Below are 18,705 nucleotides of genomic sequence, written 5' to 3' on the forward strand. Positions count from 1 at the left end.
AACAGTCCCCTGTCGAGTGTGAAGTAATTACCTGCTGTGCTGAAAGCCTCAGGCGTCTGTAACGCCTGCACCTGTAACTAAGCTACAAAACAAACCGGAGCTCTCGCTTTGAAGCTTTGTTTGACATAAAGCCTGTTCGTAAACGTAACAAACTTCCTACACAAAAATAATATAAAGAATTGTTGGCTATTAATAATTAGCGAGTCTGCCGATCCGCACTTCGCTAGCATGGTGGACTATGATCAAACCCTTCTCATTCTTAGAAGAGACCTGTGTTCAGTAGTTAGCTGGCGATGGGTTGACGATGATGATGACTAATAATTAGCGCAGTCAAGTTCATATTTTTTGAAATGTGATTTGTTACTTTAGAGAACTAAAGAAGAAATAACAACCGATCCTAAACCTTTTCAACACGTATCTGCTATTTAGTTGTCAGGTTTTATATCCGCTGACATAAAAGAAGGTAGGAGTTTACTGCTGAGGATCCGTGATCGTAAAAGAGTTTTTTTATGGACATAATAATATTATCATTAGTGGATTTGACTTGCGCCTGCAAGACTAGTTACGCCATAATGAAATTACTAAACTTTAATTTATATTATTGAAAGCTGAGTTTTTTGATGATTCTTTCAGTAGAAAGAGTTCTCTGAGCCAGTAGATTTGTTTGACGATTTAAAAGCACTTCAAAAAAGTTCATTTGGATAGGAATAATTTCTCTATTCCACTCTATCAATTGAACTACTTACTTAAATGATTTTAGTGAAAGTATGCAGGCAGTTATGGAAGGAGTCATCTAGGCTACTTGGCTAGGCTATTTTACCCCTCGAAAACAAAAGGAAAGGCAAGGGAATGGTTTCTTCAGTGCAACGTTTTTTTTATAAAAGACTAGCTTATGCTCGCGATTTCGTCCGCGTGGACTACTCAAATTTCAAATCCCTATTTCACCCCCTTAGGGGTAGAATTTTCAAAAATCCTTTCTTAGCGGATGCCTACGTCATAATAGCTATCTGCATGCCAAATTTCAGCCCGATCTGTCCAGTAGTTTGAGCTGTGCGTTGATAGATCAGTCAGTCAGACAGTCAGTCAACTTTTCCTTTTATATATTTAGAAAAGGTCTCGAAATATAACTTTTTAAATGCCGTCTAATATTAGTTACGTACAAGGGATAACTCTATTAGTATTTGATAGCAGTCCATTTCATAAATTACTAATTAGCTGGCTAAGCTTTCTGGGTCTATCCTCCGATCCCCTTAGCTCGGTTAAAAGGTTTACTTTTGTAACAATGTTCAGTTACTTATTCATGTTACTCATTAGCACTTTCCTCTTAGGTAGGTACATAATATCTTACTCCCTACAATGAACGAACCATGCACAGGTAGCTTCAATTCTTCGCTATGGCATAATCTTCTGGGGAAACACAAGTGAGATCAATCACGTATTTATTGCCCAAAAAAGGTGCATAAGAGCGATATGTAAGATAAAAAAAAGGGATAGTTGCAAGCCTTACTTTAAAAAACTCAATGTTCTTACTGTATCATCGCTATATATATTCGAACTAGCTCTATTTTTAAGAAATAACGAAAATTTGTTTGTTCGAATTAACCGAGAACGCTGTAAAGACAGATTTCGGTTTCCCACTCTCAAAACCTCATTCCTTTACAAAAGTGTTTGTGTCATGGCGGTAAAGATATATAATAAGATACCAGGGGACATAAGGAAATGTAATAATATAAATAAATTTAAGAATAAATTTCATGATTTTTAATAGACAAGACATTATATAACATTAATGAATTTTTTTCAACTTAGACATTTTTAAATTTTGAATTTTACCATAGACAAAGACAACGTGCGTCAAATTCCTTATAGTTATTGTTTTACTAGGTTTACTAATTGTTTTGCATGCCTAATATTTAAGGCGAAACATTTCTACTGGACAATTTTATGTAATAACATCTCGTTGTAAAATGTTTCCGCAAATAAAAAATCTTTGAATCTTTGAATCTTTGAACTATATCTTCATAAAGTATCTGAATTTTTCATAAAATAAATCAATAAAACGATGAATTCTTTTTCTCGAGATAGAGATGGAGATAGAGATCGTTAAGCTATTTATAGTGTCACCGCAGTTCGCATCGACTTTGTGTCAGTGTGAATCGACCCTTACCCATTGGGCGGCCCGGCTTACCCAAGGCGGGCGGCCTAATGCCAGCGAGGCCCATTTTCCTTTTTACATAATGTTTGTAGGACTTATGGATATTGATTTGTAAATTCTTCCAAAACAGTTTTGAACCTGGAATGGAATTGAAAAGTTGAATATGGAATCCTGATAGTTGTTCTACGTCATACCTACATAAAATTAAAGTAACAGATAAGTACTTTAAATAAAGAGTGTCCAGAAAAATTAGATTCTTGGTGAAAACGATATAAAGTTTATTTTTATGACCAACCTTTCTGAACGTTTAAATGTCAAAGGTTCCGGACTTTTAACTTAAGGCGCCGACGCGCTGTGATCATTAGTCTACGTCGAGCAAAATTGAAAAATGTTATTTATCCAAGCCCAACATGAACTTATAATTAAGTTATTTTATTCATTTATTTGTCTTTATTACGAAAAATTTATAAAACTTTCCGTTTCAACGATATAGTATTAGATCGGTTGCAGATTAGTGTTTTTTTTGCGTGTTTAATTTTATACGCACGTATACGCGCGCTTTTTGTCATACGCGCATATAGGTACGCTAGTACACGCGCGAGGAGCAAAAGACGCCTATTCATAACTGACTGACCTACTGGCTCAACCAAATAAGCCGGGATGAGCGCATAAAGGCGCGTAAAATGTAGCGCGTGTGTTAGAGCGTATGTCAAAACAAAACGAAGTAAAACGCGCCGAAAAAATTATAGTCTGGAACCACCCTCGTCGCAATTTTATTTTGTACTGAGTTCTCAATGACGACAGCAGTACAATGCAATATACAATATACAAGGGCTTTTTAAAACAACAAACCCATTCCAACTAAGTGAGTGTGTGTTAAATTGGCACTTTGCAAAAAGTGAATTATGAACTCGCGATTCTGTACCTACTACCTCTGTAATGCAATATTTTGCGCTTTAGGCATTATACTGTCGGGATAATATAATAATTGAGCAAAACTTTAAAAAAAAAACTACAACAGTCCGACTTTTAACATACATGTAGGTAAATATAATTTTTGAAAATTTTATTATTGCGAAAGTGTTTGTCTATATTATTTTTATGTTACCTTTTTATGGTCCATTCACTCAACAGATTTTGATGAAATTGGGTACCTACAAAGATAGCCTGCATTCTGTAGATGGACAAAGGCTACTTTATATTTCAAAATAATTCCTATTTCCGATTAAAAATAATTAAAATTCACGCGGATGAAGTTGTGGAATTCATCTAGTAAGCATAAAATTTAGCTTACAATAATACTTACCATTCACTTAAATATTTTGAAGAAATTGGTACAGAGATAGCTTGCTGCGTCCTGGGACTTTTTACAAACCTAAATTCATACGGTTGAAGTTGTTTATATCGTCTAAACATAATATAAACCTGACAATAATGGACATAACGAAACATTTGATTCAAGGTAGGTATCCAGCCGTTAGCTTATAGAGACCTTTTACCAAGCTTTGTTGCTTCCTTTTCCATTTTGTTTTAAACTTGGCTCGCTTCCAACGTAACAGCGAAAGTTTGATTGAAATGTATGCAGCACTTTTTGCTCTTTCCAGCCAAAACCTCAATTACATTTATAACAAAGTAAATTTTCAGATTGGAATTTCTCAACGAAAAATTGTCGTGTTTGAGGCTTATCATAGTTGACAATTTGTTGTTTAAAAGCGTGATAAACCACAAAACTATTTAGTGATGGATTACATAGCATTTTCATTAATTAATATCTACTTAATCAATTACCATGCCGAACCATGTAGGTATTTTATAGTTGACAAAATATTAATACAGTGAACATAATATTGCAGATCTGTTATTCATTAGCAAGTCAGTTTTGAAAATGTTACTCTGTTTATTGACTATATAAATGTAGTTTTATGTACAGGCTTTTTAAACAATAGTATTAGTAGTAAGGTAAAGGTTTTCTTAGGATAAACATGCGATGCGCTTTCAGATCCTTTATACAATTAGTATATACAATTCAACTATCAGTATATTCGATGTTAGTTATAATAATGATAATCAAGATCTACAGCTTAGTAAAGGCTAAGAAAAAAGATAAAGGCTCTTTGGACTTCAAAAATTAGTTTTCTATCGAATTACAGACTTGGCTTTACCTTGCTTGATCAGTCAACCGATTTGTGTGCGCTGTCACGATCTTTGAAATAACTTTGTGAAGCAGACAAGAGCACTATTGTTATTGCGGTCCGGTATCGAGGAAATATTGTTTTGTTTAGGAGTCTTTGTTATCTTTTCTATATATAAAAATGAATCGCAAAATGTGTTGCTGATCGCAAAATCTTGAGTTTTTCATAATATTCCTTGAAGTACGAGGATGGTTACTTAGGAGAGAAAAATTTAATTCAACCTCCTCCTCAATTTTCTAAACTCCACCCGAGCGAAGCCGGGGCAGTTCAGCTAGAAAATTTAAATAAGTATTTATTTATGTGAAATATGTATTCGAATGTTCTAGAAATCTTGCTATACCAGAATCAAGATACGTTAATCAAAATTGCTAGTGTAACACCCTCCTATGAAATAGCAGTGCATCTATACAATTATGTTTTAAATTGAACAACTAGCTATCTATTTGTTATTCAAGAAAACAAGAAATATGACAACGACAGAATTTTAAACGAGGCAGTCACAAGAGCTTCGTGACCTGGCTTTCTTATAAAACGAGCAGTACTTATAAAAATGCTAATAAATGGAGTACCAATCGGAGTAGTAAAGTTCTGCCTACATTTTCTATTTTTAATGAATATACTATAGCAGTGACATAGCAGTAGATAAGTGTTTAGTTGTACAAGTTAGTAGTGAACAAGGTAATTAAGACATGATCAAGATAAGCGGGCTCTAAAATAAACTGCATCATATCTTTTGTTCGAGTCTGATAGATATTAGTAATAATATGTAGGTATATCTATATACTGTGTGTTTAAAAAAGCTGTGATAGCCTAGTGGTCAGGACGTCCGCCTTCTAATCGGAGGTCAGGGGTTCGATCTCGAGCATGCACCTGTAACTTTTCGGAGTTATGTGCGTTTTAATTAATTTAATATCTCTTGCTTTAACGGTGAAGGAAAACATCGTAAGGAAACCTGCATGCCTGAGAGTTGTCCATAATGTTCATAAAGGTGTGTGAAGTCTACCAACCCGCACATAGCCAGCGTGGTAGTCTATGGCCAAAACCCTTCTCACTCTGAGAGGAGACCCGTGCTCTGTAGTGAGCCGGCGATACGTTGATGAGTATAATGATATCTATATACAGCCATACAAAGTACTCTGAGATACTTTTACTTGTAGAATGTGTCGCCAGAAAAATGGGGAAGCTATCACCTGTTGATTTTGTAGCGTCGTAACATTTTATTGTGACAAATGATACTTGTCGCATATAAAAATATATGTCAACCATTTCAACCTTTCTCTGAGAAAAATGCGAAAAATGGGACATCAAGCAAAAAAACTTTTCGGCGCAGAAAAGTTTTTAAAATTTTCACCAATAGATAAAATGAGTAATAAATACATTATACACACAGGTTTTGATAAACATCTTAGTACCTAATCCAAAAGAAACCCAATCTTCGTACCTACTGTTATCAAAAGCTAACTGCTATTTTGCTAATTTCAATTGACCTTTTTTCCCTCCTCCCTGCCAGGTCATTAGCTATGGGCCATGGCCAACAATATCCCCGGAGAGAGATTATTAGCCACGTTACCGGGGTGCACCGGCCCTAATACTGCTCTTCCCCTCGGATACCCGATGCATCCAAAAGGGACCAGCAGCACCCAGGCACACTGGGAGGTTACCTGGCTGGCACCCCAATTTCGATTGACCTAAAGAAATAAGCTACCTACTTACCATGCCGAAAAGACCTCCTTGATTCAAGTAAAGTCAGTATAAAAGTGAGAAATATTGTACCTACAAAAGAATTTTAACAAACCTAGTTTCGGGACTTGTGTCGTTTATATGATAATGTTTGGGACTAGCTGTATAGGTGCGATGTTTGGAGCGCGCTACGAATAAAATCCTCTTAAGGCCACCCTTGAGAAGCCGGGGCGAATCAGCTAGTTATGTATAGCGCAAACTGCAACAAGGTAGATAAGCTCTTGAGGTTCCCTAGTTCTCGACCAACTTTCACGTTATCTTTGAACAATGTCGCAGCAAGATAATGTCAGCGTGGATGAGAACAAAAACGCTTGGCTATTTACTTGATCTATATAAAAGTAGAGCCAACCTGTTGATATTTGAATTTTTATTAAGACTTTATTCAAAGTCCGGGGGACCGTTCCGGTAATCCGGAGGTCGGGGGTCCGGGGCTTCAATACTGCCTTACGGAGTAACTTCCTTCACTTAAAACGCGCGTGTAGCGTTTTGAGCGTTTTAAGTGAAGAAAAATGTCGTAAGGAAACCTGCATGCCTGAGAGTTCTTCAAAGTGTTCTCAAAGGTATGTGAAGTCTGAAAAACCGCACTTATCCAACATGGTGGACTATGGCCAAACCCTACTCTTTCTGAGAGGAGACCCGTGCTCAGTAGTGAGCTGACAATGGATTGACGACTGCATCTGTATTGTAAGATGATTTTTAAAACAGGAAGATTTAGGTCGTGCCCTAGAAATTTTCGTGGACAGAAAGTTTCATGCAATCTATGTGCCGATCGCAAGCATCGATCCAAAGTTTAAATAATATACACTCGGTTGCGGTTGAAGGCAGGATTTATGCTATACCGTATTAACACCGTACACGTGCTGGCCCGTGCAGAGATTGGACAACTATCGATACATTTCTGCCCGGATGGGGCATGAATTTTACCTAAATTTTGAAATGTTCTCCATCCAGGCACAAATCCGTTGTAAGAGATTTTTTATCTCGGTACTTTTGACATGAGCCTTTTTTAGGGTTCCGTAGTAAACAAGCAACGTCCGTCCGTCCGTCCTCGGTTAATCTCAGAGACTATTAGTGCTAGAAATCTGTAATTTGGCATGGGTATAAATATTAATCACGCCGACAAAGTGGTGAAATAAAATTGTGATAAATATTTTTTTTAGGGTAGCTCCCTTACATGTAAAGTGGGGATGATTTTTTTTTTCTCGTCTACCCCTTTGTGTGGGGTATCGTTGAGTAGGTCTTTTAAAAATACTATGGGTGTGGGAACATTATTTTTCGATTACTAGATCCGTTTGTAAAATATGATGTTTTAAAGTGCTAATTTTTATTAGAGTCAAGTGTCCCCCCCCTCTGTCAGCAAAATGGTAGTATATAGGAACGTGAAAAAATTTACAGCAGTAGTATGTATAATCAATTTTAAAGGAAAACTATCATGGCTACGTAGGGTTAACAGGTTAAGGAGTTATATCTGTTTTTCGAAGATTGCGACTACGGAACCCTACATTGCGCGTGGCCCGCCACGCACTTGGCCGGTTTTCATAACTGTGGGAACTCTGATTTTCCTGAAAAAAAGTATACTTTTATACTTTTTATAGCTTGAAATGGAATTATACCCTAAATTAATACACATTAATTTAGGGTATAATTCCATTTCAAGTTTCAGTCAAATCACATAGTCTTATTTATAATATTACTAGTATGTATGTATATGTAGTATGGAGTAGGTAGATACTGTACCCGTAGTACAAGATTTTACGTCTCACCAAACGAAACCAAATTCGAGAGTCGAAATACTTCCGCGTTACAGTAAAATGGACCTAAACAGCCTTGAATTGAAGTCAAATATTCAATGGCACTGATTTTAATTTCGCAATGTTTCCGCTTGGAGCGCTGGCTGTAGAAGTGTAGACAAACTTGAGCTTTAAAACAAGGCATTTAAGATCGAGTTTACTGTAACGCGGAAGTATTTCGACTCTCGAATTTGGTTTGGTTTGGTGAGACGTAAAATCTTGTACTACGGGTACTGTACTGTGAAAGTTTGCATTTTCTACAGAGAAAACATGTTCGCACATGAACAAGTTTTATCTCACACGGCTCATGAGGGGTTTAGTCGGGCGTGGAGTGATTGTTCATTGTGTTTACGAGCAAGTTTCATGCATTATGTACGCTGCGAGTTCAGTTATGGTTAACTGTTCGCGCATTCAATGTTACGCTTTTGGTTGATGCTGGAAGAAGACAGATTTCACAGTTGATGCTTTTATTTCCACTACAAGATAAACTTTACTTATACAGATTGACACTCACGGCTACTTATACCAAAAACTCTAGTGCAGTAGCATTTCTCGTTCTCACTATTTTATTGCACTTACTTTTCCACTTTTTTTCTTGTTCTCCTTATTTTCTTCCAGTTCCTCGCTTTGCTTTGCTTTACCAAAACAGCGATCGTGGCCTGATCCCTTACCCGGTGCGAAATGAAAACCGCAAGTTTGTTCGATTTTTAATTTTTAGCTGGAGGAAAATTTGACAAGGCCCGACCCCGTTCCTCTTTGAACCTGTCTGGCACAGACGACATGTCTGAAATTTCCTGAGGAAATTTCGATGATGTCGACGACGAATGGCTTGTCGTTTTGTTTTTTAGCTTATGGCAATCCGATTTCTTCTTTGCCTCCTTGCCTCTGCTATTTATTAATTTTGACATAGACAGACAGTCATAAAGTTCGTTGTTCAGTTTGCGTACGTTGAATAGCTTCAACGTACACAAACTGAATTGTTCTGTAACTGAGTTGCTCCATATATTACACAAACAATAGAAAATGGCTTTCCTGAATTTATGCACGTTTTTTAATCTTAGTGTAAATAAAGGTTTATGTTGAATCATAAAATTATACGTCAGAACTTGGCTGCGTCGCTGCTGAGTTGAAAATCGATAGACGGTAAAATCTAAAACCCCCATCGCTCTCCCAGGAGTCCCGGATGGAGTGTGCTTCTTTACTTTAATGGGATTTGAAGTTTTATCGATATTTTTATTTTACACATGTTACAGCTCAAGTGCGTAATTTAAATAATCAGTCTGGTAATCTGCGAATTGACTATAATATCACAGGTTAACTTTTTAAACTTTTCTCTTCTTATCACCAGATCTTAGATGTGCTAAGCTTTAAAAGAGGATGACCTGTGAAGCTATCCCATTGATGGCTTCATCCAATATCTTAAGGGGTTTCTTCCTTTTACTAATAGGACTTGATGGTGCTTATAAGCTTCTTTAATATCAAGTCACAATTTTTTGACTTTTCATAAACACACATCAAACAAAAACGTAAAAGATCTCATATTTTTAAGATCCTCTTCGTATTTGCAAGTTAGAATCCAAACAATAACAAAGTATCAAAGTTGAAAACATGTTAAATTGGGCATAGAATTTATAAGTTACTTTTTCCTAATTGTAAATTTTTCCGAAGTCTCAAAATGTTCCCGAAGAGCTTTCTTCGCAGATTTCTGGAAAAGACTGCTTGATTTAAAAAAGTTTACTGAATGAAATGCGCGGAGATTGAATTTGGAATGAGTGGTTTTTCTTTCGAAAACTCGACCTACTTGTGAACGAAAATATAGCAGACTTTTTTTTTAATACAATAAAACTTAAAGCTAGCCTTATCTAATTACTATATAAATCATGACCGCGTGGAATGGTGCCAAGAATACTGGCTGCATTTCCGCGCTGGACAGCTAGGCTGATCCGCTGCGCAAAAAATGAGCCAGCCCTTCTGTCACCAGTTGAGGCTATTAATCGCGGTGAAATGTCTCGTAAAAAATTTTTAGCACTAAGACTCCATGGCCCCAGGGTCTCCACGGCAAACGGCACAAAAATGTAACTCTCTATAAGAGAGGCATACTTGCGCCGCTTGCCGTTTTCAGCTGTTTCTGCTGCGGCTCCCGGTCTTGATGCTGTCTTCCTGATATGACACGGGGCCAATGTGTCAACGCAAGTTGCGTCCCACATTAGCGCCCGTCCCCGTTCCCAGGGAACCAGCGTCAATCCATCAGGTCTCTTGCCATCATCCCGACTAATCCCTGCCGGCTCAATGAGCGCAGGAATATTTATGGTGGCAAGAGCTCTTTTAATTGTATCGTTAAGAGAGCCATGCCTAAACAGCCTACCGGAGCTCCTTTGGCAAGAGAGACAGAGACTACTACTACTACTACTTTAGCAGACTTATAATTTGATTACAGAACTTGCTGAATTCCATTGCAGCTAGGATCTTAAGGCAGGTGTAGATAAAGGCAGATTTGTATTGAGATAGCAACTGTCAACAGTCACAATTGCCAGAAAATGGCGTCACTGGAACGTTTTGTTTATACGTATCCAGTCAGTGATAGAGGTTTCCTCATATTTTTTACACGCCACCAATTGGCACGACGCGTTTAGATTTAAACGTATTCGCAAAGCATACAGTACAGGGGATGCGGCGAGACGGGCGGAGGTCACTGGCAGTAAAAATAGGGCGCCGCATTTTATTCTCAACAGCGCTTACTGTGACAGACTGGCGCTATATGGCACGAAAAACCAGCGCCACACGCCAGCGACGCTACCGCTAGTCAATCGCGCTATCGCTATCAATAGTCATGTCTCAATTCAATATAAACTTTGTCATTGGCATTTCAGTGAATGAAAGAATTGCTTTTTCAAAGCTTTGTTTCGCTATCACAAACATCCCTCAGCCTGCAGCCTAATAGGTCGATTAAAGGATGATTTATTTGTTAGTGCCCATTGATATCGGAACCACCCCTTAATTTGTTCGCAAAACATGCGTGTATATAATCATCAGATATAAATCACCTAACGCCGTTCATTGAAGTCAGTGACTATTGCTATTAAATATTTTAAACTAAAACAACCTCTAGGAGCGCTATTTCGCAAGAGCAAATTTGTTTAATAAACAACAGGGTAATCTTTAAAGAGAAGTAATTTCGTCCAACATTTTGTAGTAGGTAGGTAGGGATTAGGTTAGGTTAGCCTTTATTTACTTTTTATTATATTAATAGTTTTACTTGTCAGTGTTACAAATTAGATCTAAGTATATATCTCGTCCCAGCCTATGATACGTTACAGATGCATAACGAGTTAAAGTCCAAAAACTAAAATCCTACAGCTCTTCAGAACGCTTAAGTATTATGATTACGTTCAAAAGTCGCTTTTGAACAAGAGTGCGTTTAGTACTAGACAGAGTATATGTGCCCAGCCTTATAATATTATTTCGTACAATAGCGAGCGTATTACGGTAACCAACTCAATTATACGTGAACCATGTGAATATTCGGGAACATTGATTACATTTATTTGCACAACACGCTTCGCTTACTTGCCTGTTGGAATATGTCAAAAGGGATTTATTATAGGAACCTTTTCATGCCTCTATAGACCATTGCTTGCACGGAGCAAAATAGAATTAATCAATACTTCCTCTGGTTTATTACTTCTTGAATCTTTTCAGTTTTGGCCGCTGTGCCGATCTTGTCCGCCATAGAGGTCAATAAAACAATGACGACTTAAAACAAAAGCTAATTTAATAGTATAGGTATAGTATAGGTATAATATTTTTAACTCCTGACGCGCCATTTTAACTTTATGTGTAACATTTCATGTCAAAAGTGCAATTTTAGTCCTTATTTTAAAGGTCATTTTGTACGGACTATACGTACGATGATGACAGCTATTTTGCACGTCGGGTCACTAACTCACTATATGTTTTTTTTACATTCCATCCATACGTGTTGCCGAGCAACAATTGCTTAAAAAATTGCTCATGTAAGCGCACCATTAGATAGTATAGGATTTATTTAGTAGTATAAATTCCCGCACTTGATTAGCCCGGGAACTGTGCGGGTGTCCAGGCTGTTCCCACCCCGTTTGCCATCTCGACCTGTCGCGTACTATTGGTATATTGTTATAAGAAATACTATACCCTAAGTTTGTAACAGAGAATAAAATAACTAGACATTCAAGTCTATACCACATAATTTTGCGCATAAATTTACCAAAGTTACTAGAGTTTAGTAACTTAATATTGCGAAGTCGTAACTTCTACCTTCAAGTTTAGCTGTGGCCACTTAACTTGCAAGACCTGCGTACGTATTATTTTCATAAGTTGCCCCGCGGCCACACGCTGCCCGAGTGGCATGGGAAGTAGCGAGGAAAGGGGGCAGAAACGTAGTGTGGCTGCGTTTCTCGCATGCCGCACAAATGCCAGTGAATGGTAATTGCTCTGGGCTGGTTTCCGCACTTAAACGTTTCCGTCTGTTGTGCGTGCCAGTGAATGGTATGCTAGGTGCTGGTGAGCTGGCACGCCAGGTACTAGCAGAATGTCAGCGCGTGATACACATGCTTGTGTCTGTTATGCCAGTTTCTAGAAAGGCTGCGTACCATGCCAGTGACGCGCGAGTTGAAGATCATAAAATGTATACTAATTATATAGAAATTAATAGTGTTGCAATAAAACTCGCGATTGTATTAGTGAAGAAACTTTTTATAACTAGGACTATATGCAAAAGACAAAAAAAAAAACACAAAAACCAGCACAAAAAAAAATTCAAACGGTTTTGGCAGAGGTTGAGAGTGCGATCTACTAGCAAACACCTTACGTCGTGTTTCTGGCATCTTGCGAGTCTCCCGTCCCACGGAGAGTTCGGCTTTGTAGAGCGTTGTCTCAACAACAGAGACAACTCTCTACGAAACCGCTGTTTCGTTTCAATGGTCGATGTACAATATTTTCTGCCGGTTACTGTAGACGTCGCTTGGTCTCCTATTCAGGAGCTTCGCACCTCTAACTTTTCAGAGTTATGTGCATTTTAAGCAATTAAATATCACTTGATTTAACGACGAAGGAAAACATTGTGAGGAAACCTGCATGCCTGAGAGTTCTCCATAATGTTCTCAAAGGTGTGTGAAGTCTGTCAATCCACACTTAGCCAGCGTGGCAGACTATGGCCTAAACCCTTGTCATTCTGAGAGGAGCTGCGCTCTGCAGTGGTTGGCAAAGGGTTGATGCGGATGATGATTGTTAGCTACCCGACGATTTAACGGTATCCGAAACTCAAACGTTAAGTAAAAACATTTCGTATATGGAAAAAATAATGCAATACATTAATCATATCGGGTCTCTGACACATGGAGCATCGTTATCTATGGAAAGCTATCAGAATATTCGTACTCGAGCTAACCCCCAAATGAATTGGACGCTATACGAATTCATGCGGCCTTGTAACTGTCAAAATAATATTTATTACCACATTTTCACCCCCTGCATTGGCGATGTTCACTTGTACACAACAATATTATACCTACCATAGATATATCTATTAGTTACGTAAATATTACACCTATATAATATATATGAAAGGAAAAGCTGACTGACTGATTGATCTATCAACGCACAGATCAAGCCACGGGACGGATCGTAGTAAAATTTGGCATGCAGACAGCTATTACGACGTTGGCATCCGCCAAGAAAGGATTTAAAAAAATTCAACCCTTTACGGACGGATGACGGAAGAGACAAAGCGCACGAGAGTATAAGAAATAACGCACTACAAATAATGTATGAACCAAATCCGGTTCAACAATAGTGTTTAAATCATTTCTCAATTAAATATTTAGTCTCGATTTTTTTCTAAGTAGTAACTTTATCTATTTTTCAAGTTTTTCCAACTTGGATAAGAAGTAAAAAAATTCCAACACTAGAATTTTGTACGAATAGTCATCTTTAGAATAGGTACTGGTTGTTCAATCCCCATTGTTTAGATTAGTTGTTTCGTTTAGTTATAGTTATTAGTTTAGCATTTAGATAATGTATCGATTTTTAAAATTTAGCGGCAGATCAATAGATGTAGATATTGTTAGAACTTTTCGATTTCGGAATGATAAAAAATAATCGCCAGTGACGGTCAGATACTGGTTGAGTCGCTTCCGAGTCTCGACGGATGCCACATGTCGTCATTGCGTCTGCGCCCCAAGTCCACCACCCTGGGACCGCCATAGTGATACAGTGAAGTGTATAGTGTCCGTACCGACCCAAAAGCGAGACTGATGAGTGATGAGTTAAGCTTTCTGTTTTCTCCTCACTGGTATTGCATCGAAAGACAGTCCGCTAGCATTCTGGATTAAGAGGCGATTCGAACCCCCTACCCATTACCGAACTGGCTGGAGTAAAAACTAGTCATGCATGATGTTATTCAGGGTCAACAAGTTTTAAATAATTGAGACACTTTAGAGGATTATTTTAAAAAGAAAAGTTCTCATACAGGAATAAATTAAGGACTAAATAATTTATCAGGCAACCTCTAGAATAACAATATCCCATCCTGAATTGCCACGGGGATAAAATGAAGCTTTATTAAAAAACGGAAAGTTATATTGAATATTTTAGCATCGCAAAGAGTAGTTCAATATACCTACATCCTACCCACAGGAATTCATTTTTTAAAACTACAATTTTTTTATCAAATCGACGGGGTGTAATCCCCAGTGTAGAATAAGGCACGCTCCCTTGTAAAGTAATTATGTTCCTGAAAACGGCTTGAACAATGGTAGATTCTTGCTTGATGCTCTGAATAATGGAAGAATGATATCCATCAATATTTTTTAAAATTCTAATACAAGTTAGCCCTTGACCGTGGTTTCACCTGGTGATAAATGATGATGCAGTCTAAGATAGAAACGAGCTAACTTGGAAAAGGTATGGTAGTATCATGAGTCTGCTTACGTCCACTGCTGAACATAGACTTTTTCAAGAGTGCACCACCACACACCGTCCCCCGCCTTTTTCACATACCTACCCGTTTCCTGCAACCTTCTTGCGGTCGTTTTTCCATCGGGCTGAAGGTCGTTTCACACATGATACTCGGTTTCCACTCCAGCAGGGTGATTCACTAACTCAGTGTCTAACGATGAATGATAGCCACCGAGCACATTTGACACATTTGACACATGGCTGTACATTTCTGCTTCACTGAGTGACATTAAAATAATTTTTCGTAGAAAACCTTCAGTGGATTAAAAATAAATGTCAAATGAGCTCGGTGGCTATCATTCACTGTTAGAATCTGAGTTAGCGAATCACCCTGCAGAACTCGTCTGTCCAAGCAGCCATAGTTCTGCGACAGATTTATGCGACTGCGACTTTATAACAAAATTTTAAATATAGAAGAAGAAAAGTCCTGACTTACGAACTTATAAACAAATTTGTTAAAATATGCTGAACAAAAAGAAGGGTCATTTTTTTAGTACTTTTTTGAAATAAGCTCCAATATTAAGTAGGCTTACAAAGTTATAATAGAATTAATAATTCAATGATTTTTGGTCAAATTAACTTCACGACTTAATACTTAATGATTAACGCTTCCTGAATTGGGAATGAATAATGTAATAATTTAGTACCAAAGTTTGAGTTTGATAAACTTTTCGTCTGCTAACTTTTTTATTTGAATTATGGATTCTTTATATGTATATATATGGGTAATATTCCCTCTTTCTCTCGAAGCAAAAAGCTTGTGTTAGCAGTAGGAACAACGAATTTTAAGATTTTTGGAACTCCAAGGACCTTTATTATAAAATAAGGGACCTCACTAAAAACACATTAAGCAGTACAAGAAATAGGTCTCTACAGTTTCGATTGTAGAAATATAATAGTTATACAGAAAAAAACAAAAGAACACACACAACCAATTCGTGAGTGGATTTCCTGAGTGGTGTGGTGGAGTAAACGGTCTTAGCTAATATAAGGCCGCGATTACACTTGTAAGTTTTACTCACGTAAGTAAATTTTTCTTTTTTAAATATTAATAATAATTAATAATAATTTTGTAAATTGATAAACTACTTATAAGAGTGTTTACTACATCTGCCGTAAGTAAATTACGTAAGTAGCTTATTTACGTGAGTAAAACTTACAGGTGTAATCGTGGCCTAATTCTTGTTAGAAATGTGATTTTTCAGTAGGTTGGTATTATTCAAAGTAGAGTGGGTGGGAGTGTAGTGTATGCCACACTACAAATATCCTGTATTTAATTATTTTGTAGCATGTGCCGAGAAGCAGTATTTGGAATAATTTTCATGAAAGACATGAAAATTATTTCAATTTATTTAATTGTTTACAAATATAGATGACATTTACCATTTACTCCTTAAAAATAATACCCAATACTATGCTAGTTAACAATATGTGATCCCGCCAAAAGAGTGCTTAGATACTCGTACTCAGATAACTAATTGTGCTACGAGTGTCTTAGATATAGTATATACTGACGTAGATCGTAGCCAAGTAGGTACGTAAGCTTGTCGTTCCCTGCATTTCCATATAAAGTCAAGCATCTACCAAATACATAGTTTATGCACCTATCTCAACCTTACTGGGAGAACGACATTTTAAATTTAACGAAGCATGTAGGCTACGTAGGAGTTCTAGCTTTCGTGTTCTCGGTTTTACGGCTCACGTCGTATAAACCCGTGGACCCTCTTATTTCGTATGAAAGGGTTGATTTACGGCTTCACTCAGTAGTTTACTACCTTTGGGGCCAAATTTTACATAGAGTGATATTATCATTGTAGATTTTGACTTTAATAAACCAACCTTATTGGAATGGGTCTGCGTGGATTTAATACTTAATTTTGTTTTCGAAAACTTCCACTAAATGTACCTATTGTTTTTGGATGTTATCTATTTGGTCTCGATGAATAAGTAGATTTAGGAACAGTGACTGCGGTTAAATGATGGAGAAATATGTACAATTTTTATAATACATTTCACATGTTGTTAAATAATGTACAGATAATCTAAATATATATATAAAAGAAAAAGGTGACTGACTGACTGACTGACTGAATGACTGACTGACTGACTGACTGATCTATCAACGCACAGCTCAAACTACTGGACGGATCGGGCTGAAATTTGGCATGCAGATAGCTATTATGACGTAGGCATCCGCTAAGAAAGGATTTTTGAAAATTCAACTCCTAAGGGGGTGAAATAGGGTTTTGAAATTTTGTAGTCCACGCGGACGAAGTCGCGAGCATAAGCTAGTCTAAATATGTAAAAGGAAAAGGTGACTGACTGACTGACTGACTGATCTATCAACGCACAGCTCAAACTACTGGACGGATTGGGCTGAAATTTGGCATGTAGATAGCTATTATGACGTAGGCATCCTCTAAGTCCTCCTCTAAATTTGTATGATCCCCGCGGACGAAGACGCGAGCATAAGCTAGTATAATAATAAAACCAAATTTACCTTACTAGATGATGCCCGCAACGCGTCTGCGTGGATTAGTTTGTAAATATCTCTTGGGAACTCTATTATTTCCTGGACTAAAATAGGATTCCTGGCCTATGACTGGCCTGAACTTTATCCATGCAAAAAATTACGTCAATCCGTTGCTCCATTGCGGCGTGATTGTAGGACAAACCAACAACACACACATACCTATCTGTAAAATGAGTACTTATTTATTTCATAATGTCAAGAATAATTTGAATATTTAATATACACTTAAATTTATTTATCCATACTAATATTATAAATGCAAAAGTGTGTCTGTCTGTATGTCCGTCTGTCTGTTTGTCTGTCTGCTAGCTTTTCACGGACCATCTGTTTAACCGATTTCGATGAAATTTAGTACAGAGATAGCTTACATCCCGGGGAAGGACATAGGATATTTTAGTCCAGAAAAGAGTGCCCACGGAGTATTAAAAACCTATATCATACGCGAACGAAGTCGCGGGCACCATCTAATATTTTATTTTAATAATTAGATAGTTTGTTATATAAAATTTAATCTTATAAGCTTAATAAAGAGCACTATCGAAGGAGACATGGCCCTGACATCTTTCTATTGTAAGATCTTAAGGAATTAAGGAACCTTTAATTTGGGAGATGAGATCAAAAGGTTCCGGAGCAGACAGCTGTAACAAATGAAATGCCCTTGACGTCTGGCTATCTGTTTCAATGAGGGGCGTAATGACGACCACGCTGCTTTATTATATTTGTTTTGTGACTGATGAACAGTTTGAATTTAATTAAACCTGGGCAGAAGGGAGATGTCTGTAAATGCCTAATATTATGTGAATTCCTCTCGAAAGCGACTAACCGTGGCACTCAAACGTATTTTAGGCGCCATCTCAACGTACGAGAGAATCGCGGCGATAGTCTCGCCATGAAATTCGATACAACTCTTATAGATGTAAGAATTCTAACTATACCTCATACATCAAAATCTGTTCAGGCATTAATACATAAATACATACTGGAACCCTGGCAATCCTTTTTAAGGTTTCGTACCTCAAAAGGAAAAACGGAACCCTTATAGGATCACTTTGTTGTCTGTCTGTCTGTCTGTCGGTCTGTCAAGAAACCTACAGGGTACTTCCCGTTGACCTAGAATCATAAAATTTGGCAGGAAGGTAGGTCTTACAGCTCACATTAGTGGAAAATCTGCAAACCGTGAATTTGTGGTTACATCACACAAAAAAAAATTAAATTGTGGTCATAAACTAATAATTAGTATTTTCAATTTTCGAAGTAAGATAACTATATATAATGTGGTATCATATGAAAGGGCTTCACCTG

General features: G+C 37.3%; 1 protein-coding gene across 2 annotated transcripts in view; it reads left to right on the top strand.

The window, feature by feature from the left end:
• Positions 1-18,705, top strand: part of LOC117996577 (leucine-rich repeat-containing protein 15) — a 121,180-nt gene that overhangs the window by 67,359 nt on the left and 35,116 nt on the right. The window lies entirely within an intron of this gene.

The sequence above is a fragment of the Maniola hyperantus genome, chromosome 3, assembly GCF_902806685.2.
Source record: "Maniola hyperantus chromosome 3, iAphHyp1.2, whole genome shotgun sequence".
NCBI lineage: Eukaryota > Metazoa > Arthropoda > Insecta > Lepidoptera > Nymphalidae > Maniola > Maniola hyperantus.